Raw genomic sequence first — 1520 nt, 5'->3', positions numbered from 1 at the left:
ATAATAATTCTAATAAATTGTTTAACTCTTGGTGCTCAGTCAAGAGTGTTCTATAAAGTTAAGGGAATTAACTTAGAGCTTAGGTAACTAAAGATCACATACGTAAAGTGACTGGATGTAAGCCATAGAAAACACAGGAAACAACTGTATACACACACAACATTTATTACTAACTAAACAAACAAACAAACAACAACAACAAACATAAAATATAAAATACAAACAATGATGAAAATGCTTGTTGAGAATATGAGTGTGAAAACCTAATGTGGAACAGAGTGGTGGCTTGGAGACTTAAAAAGTCTTTTCACCCGAAGCAGCAGATAATCTGTTAAATTTGGAATATTGGTCTGAAGGCCAATTGTAATCATAAAACACCCGTTTAGAGACAGAAGCTTGATACTTGCAGTTTCCTTGGCGGGTGCAACAGCGTCTGGGAGACGAGGCCTTCATCAGCCATTGTGCTGACTGTTTATTTTGCTAAAGTGTGTTCATATATATATATATATATGGCCTAGAGTTCTTTTCTGCTTACATTCAAGCCGTAGCACAACTCAGAAGTTGTCAGCTCTCACATAATACCTAAAACAAAAGAATCATGTGAAGCCACAAAGGCAGCCATCTTGGCACTGCTGGAAATGGGCATGAGTGAAAGACGGGTAGGGAAAAAACTAAAGATCTCCAAGACAGTCGTTCATACACCAAGAAAAAAACAAGCCCAACATGGTACTACCAAATTGCTAGCTGGTCTCAGCAGGAGATGTTTTTCTACCCTACAAGATGACCGTGCACTCATCCGTTCCTGTGTCAGGAATCGTTGTCAGACCTCCAGGAACCTTAAAAATGAGTGGGCACTGTCGAGAAATGTGACTTGTTTGGCAAGGACAGTTTGAAACCGACTTCTTGAAGCTGGTCTGAAGTCACACAGGGCACTGAAGAAGCCCTTCAGCAATGAAAGGAAGAGGAAAGCCTGGTTACTCTTTGCTAGAAGGACATCACAAGGATTGGACTGTTGATGATTGGGCTAAGGTTCTCTTCAGTGATGAATCCAATTTTCAGTTGATGCCCACTCCAGCCAACTTACTGGTTAGGAGGAAGCCTGGAGAAGCATACAAAGCAGACTGTCTTGCCCCTACTGTAAAACATGGGGGTGGATCAGTGACGATCTGGGCAATCAAGTACTAACTCCTGTGTGCATCATGTGACAAAAACAGACAGAAAAGAAGACATGGAATGCCTTAAAGCACTGTTTCTGGCAGTACAACGCCATAGCTATTGATGTAAGAACTTGGTTATTATCAAGAAAACCATGGAAAGTGGCGAGATATCAGCTCATAAATTAAACTCTTATGAGCTATTTTTTTTGTTATCATTATACTTCTCCAAACAAATGTACCTTTAGTTGTACCAGGCACGAAAATGAACAAGAAACTGAAGAAAACAAGGGTGGTCTAATCATTTTTTCCATGACTCTGTGTGTGTGTGTGTGTGTGTGTGTGTGTGTGTGTGTGTGTGTGTGT

The 1520-nt window shown here is 40.3% G+C and overlaps 1 protein-coding gene across 2 annotated transcripts in view; it reads right to left on the bottom strand.

Annotated features, from left to right (window-relative positions):
* The window catches only part of noxa1 (NADPH oxidase activator 1), a 30631-nt gene that overhangs the window by 23693 nt on the left and 5418 nt on the right, over nucleotides 1-1520 (bottom strand). The gene's annotated exons all lie outside the window — the stretch shown is intronic.

This window comes from Stegastes partitus, unplaced genomic scaffold (genome assembly GCF_000690725.1).
Source record: "Stegastes partitus isolate 25-593 unplaced genomic scaffold, Stegastes_partitus-1.0.2 Scaffold389, whole genome shotgun sequence".
Taxonomy (NCBI): Eukaryota; Metazoa; Chordata; class Actinopteri; family Pomacentridae; genus Stegastes; species Stegastes partitus.
This window is presented reverse-complemented; position numbering and strand designations above follow the sequence as displayed.